Source organism: Triticum dicoccoides, chromosome 4A (assembly GCF_002162155.2).
Source record: "Triticum dicoccoides isolate Atlit2015 ecotype Zavitan chromosome 4A, WEW_v2.0, whole genome shotgun sequence".
NCBI lineage: Eukaryota > Viridiplantae > Streptophyta > Magnoliopsida > Poales > Poaceae > Triticum > Triticum dicoccoides.
This window is the reverse complement of record NC_041386.1, coordinates 616036706-616051967: the sequence shown is the minus strand read 5'-3', so window position 1 is coordinate 616051967 and position 15262 is coordinate 616036706. Positions and strand designations below refer to the sequence as shown.

The 15262-nt window shown below is 48.6% G+C and overlaps 1 pseudogene; it reads right to left on the bottom strand.

The window, feature by feature from the left end:
• Positions 1–4934: 4934 nt before the first annotated feature.
• On the bottom strand, positions 4935–7910 carry LOC119283837 (annotated as a pseudogene).
• Positions 7911–15262: the final 7352 nt, after the last annotated feature.

The window sequence follows — 15262 nt, the reverse complement described above, 5'->3', positions numbered from 1 at the left end:
ACCGTCCATGCACAACGATCGACGACCCAGTAGTGTGCGGGGTTTTGAGGGGTTTTGAGAGGGGTTTTGAGGGGTTTGAGGGGTTTTGGCTGATTAGGGTTGAGCATAACTAATTCAAAAAATCAAAAAAATATAAAACTTGCGCACATAGTCTTATTATGTCGTATAGTAACGAGAATTTTTTTTTAATATGATTTACATACATTTTTGCGAAAAATCCTTCACAAAATTGTCATTCCTCGAACAATGTAGTATGGAGTTCAAGGGAGAGAGTAGTGGGCACCCGAGAGTATAGGTGGGGTTTTGAAAATGAAAAGTGTGAAAACCTCACCAAAACTTCATTTTGGATTGACTAAGAAAGATCTTAACTTACTTTTCTCATTTTCATGTTTTAAACTTGTTTTATATATAATTTCCTATTAAACCTTGTTTTTCCAAAAAAGAAAATAATAGAAAATTAATTCAATAAATAGTGAGACTTTAGATTTACACTATATAGGTAGAATAGATGTGTAGAAAAATTATTTGTCTGGTTTAGACAAGGTGCAAAAAAACTTGCTTAAATATGAGGCCGTTTACCCTACCTTTGGAGGTCATTTGAGACACACTTTTCATGACTATGAGCTCAACTTACCAAAAGGGCTCGGAATGATCAGCGAACAAACATATTTCAGTTGAGGTACTTTAGATAGCATTAAAACATCAATACCCCATCCCTAATTCAAATTTGAGCCCAAATTTGAATTTAAATTTGAATTTTATTTGGCTGGTTTAGACAAGGTACCAACAAACAAGTTCGAATAGAAATACGGGATACATAGTGACTACCAGTACGCACCAAGTTACAAATATTATTACATGCCCCAAATTTCCAAACTCTTCTCTGTTCTACCTCTTCCTACCACGTCGCGTGCCCTTCTTCGCCTTAGCACTTCTTGTTTTTGGTTCAACTACACACACAAGTTCACTGATCATCTTGGTTTTTTTCACTGGTCTTTTCAACACCTCGCCAACACCCTCGTGATCAGTGTCTTCAGTCTCAATGTTGACAGCAGTTTCAGTTTCTTCGGTGTGTACCTCAACATGGGTTTCTTCAGTCTGAACCTCGACACGCTCAGGTTCAGTTTCAACCTCGAGAGCAGTTTCTTGAGTCTGAACCTCGATACGCTCAGGTTCAGTTTCAACCTCGAGAGCAGTTTCTTCAGTCTGAATGTTGACTGCAGCAGGATTTTCTTCACTCTGCTCAGGCTGAGGCACACTTCTCTTCTTTCTACCGCCATTGACTCTTGCTTTTTTTGTTGGCCAACACTGTTCAACAACAAGGGGCTAACTTGCTCGCTTCCTCCTGGCCATTGGGAAAATGTTATAGATATAGTAATTGGAAAAAAGCACCAAAACAAAACACAGACAAATAAACAAGAACATACTTTGGCTTATCAGGAGTGTAACGGCATTTGACAGATCCCACTCTGTGCCCAAGTTCCTGGCACAACTTGCATCTGTTTTTGTTACCTTTTTGGGCCCTTTTTGGCTTTCCATCTTTATTTCCCTTCTTACTACTCCCACCTTTCTCAAACCATGCCTTGAATCTACTCTGTTTAGGCCAGCCAGGCTTTCTTTTCGTCAAGGGAGGACACATGGAAAATTCAATGTCCACTTCAGGCCACTGAGACTGATCTGTAAGTGCTGGAATTGGAGTAGCATATGCAGCTTTGAATCTTGCTACCGAATAATATTCATGCAAATATGGGTGCATGTTTATCTTCGGTTGGGATGCTAAGAAGAGAATGGCATGCTCACATGGTTTACCAGTGTGTTACCACTCGAGGAAAGTGCAATCATGCAATTCAGTGTTAACAACATGTCTCCTTCCAGTTTTGTTATCTCTAACTTCAGCACCCCAAGGTGAAGATTTTTCAACAAACAAATGTGAAAGACATCTGCTCCTATTGACCACCTGTTGTACCACTGCTGGAAGCTTATCACCTTGCAGACAATCACCTATCCTTCTTCTCAATTCCCACAACCGCATGAGCATGATCCTGATTTGGTCAACCATGTCATGCACAGGCAAATCTTTTAACTCCTTCACCTTGTTGTTGAAACTCTCTGCCAAATTGTTGTTGATGTGGTCACACTTGATGGCAGTGTTGAATGCTGACCTGTACCATAACAAAGAATGGTAGGTGTTCAGCCATGGACCAAACTCATCACATGCTGCCATTATCTTATCAAGATGATATTTGTGTGTCTGTCTAGTGTAAGATCTTGCTGCTGGCCACATGCGCCCAAATTCTTCTCCTCTAAATTTTTTGATCAAATTCATCCACAAATGACCGAAGCACTCCCTCTGCTCAGCATGTGGGAAAATATTTTCACTGAATTTTCAAGCCCGTTACATGCATCTGTGTGTATAGCCAAAGGTGACACTGGCCCTAGGCATCTTTTCAACTGGATCATGAACCATGTCCATGAAGCCTCTGTTTCTGACTGAAACAAGCCAACAGCAATAGGAAACATCCAGTTGTGTCCATCTAGAGCATTGCATGCTGCCAACTGACCATTCCACTTGCCTGTCAAAAATGATGAGTCTATGCTCAAATATGGACGGCACCCTGCTTTGAACCCATCAATGCAAGGCTTCAAAGCCATAAAAAACTTGGAGAACTTGACTGCACCTTTGGCTGATACCTCTGTATCTATGTCCACAACACTGCCAGGTGACCTCTTTTCCACCTCTGCTTCGAAGTTGTAAAGCATCCTAAATGTATTTGCCCAATCACCATATAAATTTTTCATTGCCCTTTGTTTTGCCTTTCACACCGTGGTGTATTTCAGTTTAATGGGGTACATATTTTCCAAGTCTACTTTGAGTTTCTTCGCAGTAGTGTTTGGTGTTTTGGCTAAAATTGGGGTGATCTTTTCTGCAACCCAAAGTTGTGATGTCATGTTGATACTCTCTGTGAACTTGTAATACAAGTATGTTGATTGGGGATTTGGTTAACCCTGACTGTACTTCCATCAGGTTGCAGTCTAGCAGATATGTACCACTTGCAAGGCTTCACACTACCATCAAATCCTCTGCACCTCGCATAAAACTTCTTTCTATCAGTCAAAACAGTCTTGGCATCAAACTCATGTTTCACTGCATAAGTCTTGAAACACATCCTAAACTCCTTCATGCTTGCGAACAAATTGCCTACTTCAATGACAAGGTTTTCTTTGTCATACACATGCACCAGCTCATCATCATGTGCATCATCTACTTCATCTGCAGCTTGTTCCATCAACTGTCCATCTACTTCTTCATCAGCATTAGCAGGCAAACTAGATTCACCCCTCTCCTGCTTATCTCTGTCATCGACTGGAATGCCAAAAAGTTTGGCCATCTCAATGTCAGGCATTGGTGCAATGACCAAATCAGTAGTCTCATCTAATTCAACTACATTCCAATCAACAGTTGCTGCAGTTTCAGTTTCAGTTCCAGTCACTTGTCCCTCTTCGGCTATTACTGTAAGTTCAGTACACATGGGAATCAATGGCCTCTGTGTAGCCCAATCATCATCTACCATCTGCGCAGCCAATTATGATGGCACATATCCAACCTTCGAAAAAATGTTCAGATCAACGAGCTCAGCAAAAAAATTAGCCCGTTTGCTTGTCCAGCCATTTTGCCGATCGATTTCTTCAACAATCTGTTCACCATCTTCTATTCTCACATACTCTCCTTTCCAATCATCAAACCTCAACAGTGATACTTCTTGCTCTGGACCCCAAGCAACATTCTCCCCAATTTTTTCCACCCATTTCTTCACTGCCGTCTCTCCCATGTTCTGTAGAATTTGTGGATCAATCTCTGTAAACTCAACCTCCCATTTAACAATTGTGTCTCTCTCAATGTTCTGTATGCTACCATCAACTAATTTTGCCTTTGATGGAAAGAAATTAACTGTCAATTCGAAGGTCCGAGCGGTAGCATCCCCTCTGTCAGTGGCGGACAGTGTGAGCCCGTGAGAAAAAGGGGAAAAAGCAGACGAGGCCACCCCCTAATTGCATGCAAAATTGGATCGGGGAGAGGCGCATTACCTATTCAAAGTTGAATCTGGCGACTCCATCTCAGTATGCCCACGGGCTCCCCTCACAAACTATCGATTCCGCAAGCGAAAACAGAGGAAACGAGCTGAGACTACGGGTCCGAGAGAGGAACGGGAGGGCGACTAGGGTTTGAATTCACTCACCATTTTCTGAGGACGAAGGCTCCGCCGCCGTTGAGAACGAGGGCTCCGTCGTCGCCATCGAGAACGCAAGATCCGCCGCCACCGGAGAAGAAGGGGGGCAGAGTGGCGGGCCTGGCACGGTCGGGCGGCAGGGCACGGTCAGCTGTTTTGACGAACAATTAAGTTGGACCCACATGTCCTAACATAAACGGGCGGGCTTGGTTGACGACCAATTTAACCACATTTAACAGCCATGTCGTGCGTGGGCTATTTACCTGCTCAAAACTGTCGCACCACAGCCATTCCCTCGAACAACGTCACACTCTTGCCAATTCACCTCAAATGTGTCGCACAGGAGCTATTGGCCCGATTTATTTTGGATGATGCCAAAGACACATTCTGAAAAGAGAGAGCCTCAACAAGTCAAGAGTTAATTTGAATGATGCTCCTGGCAGGTAAACAAATAAGCATACAGTAAGTACTAGGTAATTTCTCAGTAAATTGGAAGACAAATGCATGCATCCAGAATTCCAAATCGCAGTACACACATAATTTAGTTATGCATTGCGAGGTCCACACCAATCAAGTATTCTTAGGCCACTAAAACTAGAAATTAAAATTGGGAATGGCTGTGCGTCATACACTGTCATCACTCTACCTGCTGCAAGCCTAGGATCCCTATGATGCTATTAGCATTCCTTGACAATATAGTATCGATCAACATATTATTATTGCCACGGACGAGGAGGATCCATGGGTGAGTCGCTCCTTAATCCGACGCCTGCCATCCTTTTCCACGTTGGATCTTTCAAGGTCGATGGTGTTGCAGTCCTTGCATGGGTATTCACCATGCAGCTGGATTCTCTTCAACTCCTTAGCTCGTTCCATGACAAGCCTTATATAGTTTGTCACCTTGTCTTCATCCTCGCACCCGAAGATCAGCAACACCTTCAAGTTCAGGTGCTTCAAATCCTTGGATAGCTCCCAGACCACGTTGGTCTTTTGGGCACTGCTCTCGGGTGTTTTGACACATGAATGTCGAAATAACTGCATGCGAGGAGATAGAATTACAAGTAACACAGGTTAATTAAACTGCAGGGCAATGTAACAACATTTGCAATTAAATATAAGTTTAGACCCCTGTAGAGTTTTGGAGGAATTTGCATGAACTAAATCTAAGGTAAAGTACGACAGGAATATGCCTCCTACAGCTATATTATTCATGTTTCTTTCAATGAAGACACATTATTATAACACAGAATTTCAATCAAGAGGGCTATGTGCATCACTTGATGCAGAGGGCAAGCCTTCCCCCGTTTTAGAAAAAAAAAGGGAAAGTTGTGGCTACAGCAGAGAGCACAACACCCACCTATCTAACCATCCATTTTGTGCCCCGGCGATCTGTGCGTAAACACATCTCTCTTTTCTGTTTGTCCCAAACCAAACAACATTTGGACTTCAAACTTTGCAGATGAGCATTTAGAATTAAAATGTGTGAAAAAATTCGGAATTTTTGGTGCATTGTAAATCATTAAAACATTTTTTCTTAATAATAATAATAATAATATCATATTTTATATATTTATGTTGGACCAAAATTTCGAAAGTATTTTCTAGACATTGTAATCCTCAAGTTATATTGGCCCACAAAGTATGAAGTCCATATGTTTTTTCATTTTGGAGAAACAAAAAAGGGAATCCTTCATATAGTAAATTAGTTGTTTACCACAGATCTCAAAGCAATGTTAGATGGTACAGATAAGGGCTACAGTGCACCTAGGTACGAAAAGAAACGTCGAATGAGCCATACCCAGGATAAGATGTGGATTTAATTAATGTAACACTTACTGTAATACTCCGCAAGGCAGGTGCAGCATCAAGTGTAAACAGCGTCCAGCTTAGATCACACACGGAACATATCCAAAAGAAACACAGTGGTCAAGTTTCTGAATATAGCAGCAAGGTTTCTTCGGATGTTCTGGCTGAATCCAAATCTACAAGAAGAACAGAAATACACAGCTGAAATTGGTACGGAAGAACATATGACATGTAGATGTAGAAGATATTCATGGCATGTGTATAAATTAACTTTACCATTTGGTGGCCAAAATTAAGTATCAGTCTCGACAGGTTCTTGGCACTCCTTGATAGGCACTCACTCAGTTTGAATGGTGCCTGCCATGCCATGGCTTTATTAAAAAGACTTACATCACGAAGCTCTGGAACGTAGCCGAAGCGCACTGGAGGGTTTTCGAAGGGCCAACATACGCACCGCACTTGCCTAAGCTTACGGACAGAGATGAGCTCGATCCACGTGCACATAAAGTAGATGAACTTGAGCTCCTTGATTCCGGAACAAGGCGTGTCAATCTTGACCGCGGAGTGCTTAACCAATCTGCAACAACTCAGGGTGAGGTGGTCGAGCCTATCACAAGCGTTAATGAGATTTGTGACGTAGGAATGTCCAAAAGCAAGGTTCTCGAGTGTAAGCCTCGTGAGTCAAGATGGCAACGGGGACGAAACCCACCGGATTTTGCTTGCCCAAACCCATCCCCACGAGAAAATCACAAACCCGTCCCCATCCCCATCAACATGCGCGGGGTTAAATTTTTGCCCGTCCCCTAAACCCATCGTATTTTCAAAACCCACGGGGAATCTGTCCCCACGGGAAGTCAATGAAAACAGCAACATTTGAAAGAAAAACAGGAGCATATTACAGCAGCAGGAAATGGCTGGGGGACCTAGGTTTAGGTTTAGGTGTCGTGTTGTACAGGAGAGAGAGTCCTAAAGAGCGAGCAACACTGCATCGACCGAGTGAGGGGTTGGTTTGTACTCCAGGGCCTCGATGTTATGGGGCTCGGCTCCTCGGGCACTGTGGCTTTGGGCCACTTGAGTCAAGATGGATCAGTGCGTGCTAAATAATGTATTTTGACGGGTTTTGTCGGGTTTCGGGTTCCGGTAGTACTCAAACGGGTTTAAACCCGTGAAACATGCCGGGTTTAATAATGTACCCACGAGCAGCCCCGCGGGGATAGAAAGTCGCCCATCCCCGTCCCTTAATTGGGTAAAAACCCGCGGGGACGCGGGTTTCGAGGCCCCATTGCCATCTTGACTCGTGAGACATCGAAAGGTGACCCGGCAGGAGCGGCAGAAGGACATGAACTGCTTCCCAAACCTCGTTTTGTTCCCAGACGACAGGGATATGTTAAACTCGAGCCTTTCAGTCGCGCTGTAGGTGACGACGTCCTCCACGGCGCGGCCAATGGAGCAAAGGTGAGTGGATGACATGTAGAAGCTGAGACTTAGGGTCTTGATGGCACGACTGCTGTTGCAGTCAGCCGCAGGAGAACACGTGGACAGCAACCTGCGCATCGCGCCCATGAAGGCATCCATGGTCTTGAGCGGCGTGGCGCCGGGGAAGTGCCCAACATCGAGGTGCAGGTGCGATAGCTGGTGCGGGAGGTGCTGCCACCGCGTCGAGACCGCGCCGGCGCGGACCACCGAGGGAAGGTCGACCTGTTCGAGGATTCCGAGGAGGAGGTGGTCCGAGAGCGTGCTGATTCTGTCCTCATCCCGGCCGATGTCGATGTTGGACGGCGTTGACTCCGTGATATGATTGGAACGCCGATTGAGCGACTTGTTGCGCTTGCGCGACGACAGAGAGTTGAGGCGACGACCCGATCGCAATTCCATCGGTTGCCGCAGCCGCAAGCAAAACCCTCCTGGTAAGGGGCCCTGTTTGGTTCATAAGTCCTAGGACTTTTTTTAGTCCCAACTTATAAGTCTCAAGTCCCTAAAAAGTATCTACCTGTTTGGTTCCTGTGACTTATAAGTCTCTATAAGACCATATTACAACTATGGCCCTGTTTGGTTCATAAGTCCTATGACTTTTTTTAGTCCCAACTTATAAGTCCCAATTCCCTAAAAAGTCCCTATATGTTTGATTTCTAGGACTTATAAGTCTCTATAAGACCATATTACAACTATAAGTCCCTATAAGTGCCTCCTTGAGAGTCTTATTTCATAAATCCCAAATGCCCACTTTAATTCCCTATAAGTCCCTCCTGTTTGGTTTAGATGGGACTTATAGGGACTTATTTAAGTCCCTAGACCAATAAGTCCCTGGAAACAAACACCCTCTATAAGTCTCTATAAGTTCCTCCTCGAAAGTCTTATTTCATAAGTTCCAAATGCCCACTTTAAGTCCCTATAAGTCCCTCCTGTTTGGTTTAGATGGTACTTATAGGGACTTATTTAAGTCCCTAGACCAATAAGTCCCTGAAAACAAACACCCTCGTAGAGGAGGATTCTTGATGAGCTCCTATAACATAATAAAGTCGTGGTCGATTAGCCTCTTGCCAATTAATCAGCGCACTTTTTTTTCTACATGGAATTAATCAGCACAAAGACAAACATAATTCCTGCCTTGGCACAGTAGGATTCTTCGGAGTTTCCTAGAAACTGAATTGAATAAATCCACAAAGATCATTATTGCACACAAAATAGATCATCCACATCCATCGACCTCTTCTCCTCCAAGGTCGTGCTTTACCTAGGATTTAGTTCATGCAAGATCCTCTCAAACTATACAGGGGTCTAAACATTGAGACCTTTTTTTGCGGGTACAGACCTTTTAGAGTGCATCAGATCAATACTAACCATTTATTTATGTGTTTAGACCGCCCAGATATGGAAATACTACTATAGATTTTCGGTATTATATTTTGCATTGAGGGGCAATTTTGGTATTTCACTGTGTAGCCCTCCTGGTGTCCTAGCCGGCAGTCGGCGGCGGCAAGATTGCCCCGCCGTTTGTGTTCCCACTAGTAGAAAACTGGGCTTTGATCCAGGCCAGATAAATGCATTAGTCCTGTTTGTGTTACGAACCGGGACTAATGGTTGCATCAGTCTTGGCTCGTGAGGCCGGGACACCGGCCGGGCCTCGGCAGACACCAGTCCCAGTTCATCTGATCCCTTTTGTCTTGGTTCTTGTCTGGAACCGGGACTAAATGTCAGTCTTCTGTCCCGGTTCTAGCCGCAAACCGGGACTAAAGAGATGTCTATACGTATGCTCGCCCCTTCCCGCTCACCTCTTTATTTTTTGGCTGGCCCGTGTGGGAGGTGTGTGTTGCTCTGCTCTCACCTCCTATGACCATGAGGTGTTCGATGAAATGGCTGAGCCATACATAAGTTGTCGGTGTACAAAAGTAGGGGCTCCCCTTTTGCACCCCTTTACTTGTGCACGGACAGTCAGGGCCGCTCCCACGGCCACACTAAGCAAGGCAGAGGAGGGAAGCCGGAGCACAAGACAACTAAAGCAACGCCAAGACCAGAGGTGCAAAGAGAGCAAGAGGGCGAGGTGGACTCCCCCGGCAAGACCCTTGCCGGGGTGGCTTCCGCAGCCTCGGCAAGATCCTTGCCGGGAAAACTTGCCTGACGGCAGCAGAGCGCGCCGCCCTTGAGCCCAAGGGGTTCCAACACCATCAACCATATTGGAACCAAGGCTCGAGAGGCACCTCCGTGGTGGCATGCAGATCTTTGTAGAGATCATAGATACACAAGATCAGATGGGAACCAGAAGACGACGATCCTTGGCGAGACCCTTGCCAAGGAAATCCACGAGACCCCCGGCAAGATCCTTGCCGGGGACGACCGCGGTGCCGCAGCGAGAGCCTTGTCGGGCCCTCAGCAAGACCCTTGCCGAGGATGCCTGTGAGGCCGCAGCCAGGCCCACGTCTGCCAAGACTCCACCGCCGCTCCCATACAGCTGCCAACTCGACCAGCTGGGCAGGCATCTGCGTGGCAGCGCGCTGCTTCTACACCAACTCAGCAAGCACCTACGTGGTGGCATGCAGATCTTTGTGAAGGCTCCACCACCGCACCAGCCCAGCAGCCAGCCAACGTGGCACTACAACGCCTCATCAGCTTGGATGCGCGTCGAACCCAGGCGAGGCGACGACAGCTGGGACGAGCTTCTTTGCCGTCCCCAATAAAGCAAGAGGGGCACGTCAGCAGCGCATTAAATGTGTTTGTCCGACGACGCCAGGAGATAGAATCAGCCCCTGTACACCTTTCCACCTCCTGTGTGCCACAGTGGCAACCCCTTTTTTGTCTATAAAAGGAGGCCCGAGGCATACTAGAGGGGGATTTCAGATCTTTGGGCTAGACACGCACCGTAACTAGTTCAAGGACACAAGAACACCCAAATATACATCAAAGCAGGACTAGGGTTTTACGCGTCTCGGCGGCCCGAACCTGAATAACGATTTGTGTGCTGACCGCCAGACCCGCTCTTTGCACAACCCCGCACCCGCCAACCATAGAAGGGATCCCAGTGACCCCATAGGTGTCGTTTCCCACCGACATCTCTGGCATGCCAGGTAGGGGCTGCGCTGTTGTGGAAATCTGGTCTTGTTGAAGCAGCGGCTTCATCGTGGTCGTCACTCCAAGGAAGCAGATGACGGAACAAGTGGCGTCCTCGGTGGACACAGTGAACGCTCACGCAGCGGCAGGAAAGCGAAGTCATGCAAAACTTTGAGTAGTTTCTTTTTATATATAAAGGTTATCATCCCCGACGATCTTGCCCTGTGTATGGAAAACCTGCATGCAATGGGGCCCTGCCACTATTGGCAACACCCTCGTCCTATTTCGAGTCTGCTCAATAGTTCGAGCGGATCCATCCAGAACAGCGGGGGTGACCCTTTACGATTGGCAACGCTCTCGTTCCATCTCGAGTCCGCTCGACAGCTCAAGCGGCCGCGTTAAGAGGAGTGAGGTGGTTTGCCAGGCAGCAAGCATATCCAGCAGGCCATTGGGGATCCGTCCTCAAGGCGCCGCGGCCTGGGTTTCAGCATCGGCAAGCCAACCCGGTTAACGTAGGGTGGACATACACAGGGAGATCAAACGGGAAAATAATATGCATCGTTTCAAAAGCACTGCAGAGTTATATTACACCAATAGTTGTTGTGGTTCTAACCAAACATAGAAATTATCTTGGTCATGAACCTGTAGCGGCGATAAGAAACGGGGTGCCTAGTCCCGGCGCTGGCCTTCTATCCTCCCAACTCCATCGATGCGGCTGATGACGGCCTCGATACGCTCCTCGAGCGGCGCGAGGTCCACATCCTCCGGCAAGCTCTCCAGCACAGCGTCGAAGTCGAGGTCGGGATTCCAGTACGCCACCTTGGTGAGGACCTTGGTCATGGCACCCCGGCAAAGCCTTTGGGCCTCCTCGGCCAGAGAGGCCGCCCTGTTGGAGCGGAACCGCTCCAGGGCCCCGAGAACACCCTCGAAGAACAGAGTCAGCCTGGCATTAGGACTCACGTCTGGCTCCGGGACATACCTCATGTTTGACATCCCCATGGTAGCCAACTACGTGGTGATCCTACCGGCGACATCGGTGAGGTGGCTGACCCAGAGGTTCTCGCCCGCCACAAAATCTGTGTGGTTGGTGCCGTCGTTCTTCCGCAGCTGCCTCTCCTCCTCCAGATTCTTGGTCAGGGTCTCCTCCCGGGCCCTGACCTCCGAGAGCTTCCCCTCAAGACCCTCCAGTTTCAGCTTTAGGTCCTTGATGGCCTCGTTGGCCGTGGAGAGTAGCTCGACCTTGTCGAGGACTGCGACCTGCGTGTTAGCCAAGGCGCCTTTGGCCGCGTCCCTCTCCCCCCCGTCTTGCACCCCCACAGGGGCTTGAAGTTGTCCTGGAGATGGGCCGCGTCGACCGTCGAGGGGAAGTAGGTGAGGTGCGTTCGCCGCGCCACCAACTCACTCTCCGACGGCTCCTTCCCCCCGGCGTCTTTGGCCACTCCCTTGCCTTTGCTAGTTTTGGGTGCCATGGCGGCTGCGAGAGGCGAAGGATGAAGGACGGCGAAGACGCGGCAGCAGCAAGCAGAAGCAAGAGCTTGAGAAGGAAGAAGGAGGGGACGACGGTTCCAAGATTGGAGAAGGCACAAAGGGTAAATGAGCAGCGCGCCCGCAGTTATTCCTTTATATGGGGAAGGCGTGGGCCACCTCTTTACCATTTACTGAAACGTGACGCATGCGTGCGGAAACCGCCCCACGCATGATCCCCACGTCACGCATGACCCCCCCCCCCCACGTCGCACGTTCAACGCGGGTCGTGAGGAAGCGCAGCGGACGGAAAAGTTACTGTGGTAAAAATCCTACCCACCTGCCCACGCACCGTTCTGGGCCTAGCCCAACAACGCGTCGCGCTTATGTGTGGCCCAGGCCCGGGGGCTCCTGCAAGTGTACAAAAGTAGGGCCTCTCCTTTTTCACCCCTTTACTTGTGCACGGGCAGTCAGGGCCGTGCCCACGACCACACTAAGCAGGGCAGAGGAGGGAAGCCGAAGCACAAGACAACCAAAGCAACACCAAGACCAGACGGGCAAAGAGAGCAAGAGGGTGAGGTGGACTCCCCCGGCAAGACCCTTGCCGCGGTGGCTTCCGCAGCCTCACCAAGATTCTTGCCGGGGCAACTTGCCTGACGCCAGCAGAGCGCGCCACCCTTGAGCCCAAGGGGTTCCAACACCATCAACCATATTGGAACCAAGGCTCGGGAGGCACCTCAGTGGTGGCATGCAGATCTTTGTAAGGATCATAGATACACAAGATCACATGGGAACCAGAAGACGATGATCCTTGGTGAGACCCTTGCCAAGGAAACACATGAGACCCCCGGCAAGATCCTTGCCGGGGACGACTGCGGTGCCGCAGCGAGAACCTTGTCGGGCCCTCGGCAAGACCCTTGTCGAGGATGCCCGCAGGGCCGCAGCCGGGCCCGCATCTGCTAAGACTCCACCACCGCTCCCATATAGCTGCCAGCTCGACCAGCTGGGCAGGCATCTGCGTGGCAGCGCGCAACTTCTACACCAACTCAGCAAGCACCTGCCTAGTGGAATGCAGATCTTCATGATGTCTCCACCACTGTGCCAGCCCAGCAGCCAGCCAACGTGGCGCTACAACGCCTCGTCAGCTTGGACGCGCGTCGGAGCCAGGTGAGGCGGTGACAGCTGGGACGAGCTTCTTTGTCGTCCCCAATAATGCAAGAGGGGCACGTCAGCAGCACATTAAATGCGTTTGTGCGACGATGCCAGAAGATAGACTCAGCCCCTGTACACCTTTCCACGTCCTGTGTGCCACTGTGGCGACCCCTTTTTGTCTATAAAAGGAGGCCCGAGGCATACTAGAGGGGGATTCGGATCTTTGGGCTAGACACACACCGTAGCTAGTTTAAGAACAGAAGAACACCAAAATATACATCAAAGCAGGACTAGGGTTTTGTTGGGGAACGTTGCAGAAAACAAAAAAATTTCCTACTCGTTTCACCAAGATCATCTAGGAGTTCATCTAGCAACGAGTGATTAGATGCATCTACATACCTTTGTAGATCGCGCACGGAAGCGTTCAAAAGAACGGTGATGATGTAGTCGTACTCGACGTGATCCAAATCACCGATGACCAGCGCCGAACGGACGGCACCTCCGTGTTCAACACACGTACGGAACAGCCACGTCTCCTCCTTCTTGATCCAGCAAGGGAGGGAGGAGAGGTTGAGGGAGATGGCACCAGCAGCAGCACGACGGCGTGGTGTTGATGGAGCTGCAGTACTCCGGCAGAGCTTCGCTAAGCACTATGGAGGTGGAGGAGGTGTTGGGGAGGGAGAAGGAGGCAACCAAAGGCCAAGGCGTTCAGGTATGAAGTCCCTCCTCTCCCCCACTATATATAGGGGTGCCAAAGGGGGGTGGCCGGCCCTAGGAGATCCAATCTCCTAGGGGGTGCGGCGGCCAAGGGGGGTTTCCCTCCCCCCCAAGGCACCTAGGAGGTGCCTTCCCCTCCTAGGACTCTTTCCCCTTTAAACCCTAGGCGCATGGGCCTATGTGGGGCTGGTGCCCTTGGCCCATTAGGCCAAGGCGCACCCCCTACAGCCCATGTGGCCCCCCCGGGACAGGTGGACCCACCCGGTGGACCCCCGGGACCCTTCCGGTGGTCCCGGTACAATACCGATAACCCCGAAACTTGTCCCGATGCCCGAAACAGGACTTCCCATATATAAATCTTTATCTCCGGACCATTCCGGAACTCCTCGTGACGTCCGGGATCTCATCCGGGACTCCAAACAACATTCGGGTTACTGCATATACATATCCCTACAACCCTAGCGTAACCGAACCTTAAGTGTGTAGACCCTACGGGTTCGGGAGACAAGCAGACATGACCGAGACGACTCTCCGGTCAATAACCAACAGCGGGATCTGGATACCCATGTTGTCTCCCACATGCTCCACGATGATCTCATCGGATGAACCACGATGTCGAGGATTCTATCAACCCCGTACGCTGTTCCCTTTGTCTATCGATATGTTACTTGCCCGAGATTCGATCGTCGGTATCCCAATACCTCGTTCAATCTCGTTACCGGCAAGTCACTTTACTCGTACCGTAATGCATGATCCCGTGACCAGACACTTGGTCACTCTGAGCTCATTATGATGATGCATTACCGAGTGGGCCCAGTGATACCTCTCCGTCATACGGAGTGACAAATCCCAGTCTTGATCCATGTCACCCAACAGACACTTTCGGAGATACCCGTAGTCTACCTTTATAGTCACCCAGTTACGTTGTGACGTTTGGCATACCCAAAGCACTCCTACGGTATCCGGGAGTTACATGATCTCATGGTCTAAGGAAAAGATACTTGACATTAGAAAACTCTAGAAAACGAACTATACGATCTTGTGCTATGTTTAGGATTGGGTCTTGTCCATCACATCATTCTCCCAATGATGTGATCTCGTTATCAATGACATCCAGTGTCCATAGTCAGGAAACCATGTTGATGTCTGTTATTCACACATGTATTACGATTTCCGGATAACACAATTATAGCATGAATAAAGACAATTATCATGAACAAAGAAATATAATAATAATGCTTTTATTATTGCCTCTAGGGCATATTTCCAACAGTCTCCCACTTGCACTAGAGTCAATAATCTAGTTACATTGTGATGAATCGAACACCCATAGAATTCTGGTGTTGATC